The sequence below is a fragment of the Capsicum annuum genome, chromosome 8 (assembly GCF_002878395.1).
Source record: "Capsicum annuum cultivar UCD-10X-F1 chromosome 8, UCD10Xv1.1, whole genome shotgun sequence".
NCBI lineage: Eukaryota > Viridiplantae > Streptophyta > Magnoliopsida > Solanales > Solanaceae > Capsicum > Capsicum annuum.
The window spans coordinates 169,292,426-169,293,273 of record NC_061118.1 but is presented as its reverse complement, the minus strand read 5'-3'; positions in this window follow the sequence as shown (position 1 = coordinate 169,293,273).

Here is an 848-nt window from a genome sequence, read left to right as displayed (position 1 = left end):
GACTGTTTTGATAAGCTAAAGTAGATCGACCATAAATCTTTGCTCTGTTATCGGATTTGGGTAAAATTGGTATCGTTGGAAAGATAATTCAAAGGGATTTCATTTCATATAAAGTAGGTCATCCAGTTCGTCCTGTACAAGGAGTTATGGTCGTTTGAAGTTGACCCTAAAAATCTGTTTTAATAGACTGAAGTAAAACGAGTATAACTCCTTACTCAGACGTTGGATTTGGATGAAACCAATTGCATTGGAAAGAAGACTCAAAGATCTTTCTTTTCATAGGTCGCAGATCTCCCAGTTCATTATATTAAGGGAGTTATGATTGTTCGAAGTTGACCCAAAAATTCGGTTACCCTCAGTAGTTTGTGTGCAGGAAAATTTACTATTCCCAAATATCCCGGCCACCGTTTTATAGTTTCAAATGTGCTCGATTATATCCAAAACCTATCAATTTTTGGAAATCTTTATATCGTTGGAAAGCTTATTCAATGACCTTCGTATGGATCCATTGACGGACAAATTTCGGTATAAATAAAATAAAAAATTAATTCCATATAAATAAGACCAATACACGTACTTGAATACGCCAATACACGTACTTGAATACAGGGTGTTACAAAATGATACAAGAAAATCAAGGGATACACGAGATTACACTCCAAACAGTCCACAAATCACAAGATTCGAGGACCTATTGGAGACCAACACTCGGATTCACTACAACACATAATGACGAGATAGAAAGGTGTGTTTTCAACACCAAAACAACAAAAACGATAATAAGATGAGAACAATATGATAAGAACAATAACAACAAGAGAAAACAACTCACGGGTTGAAGATTACAA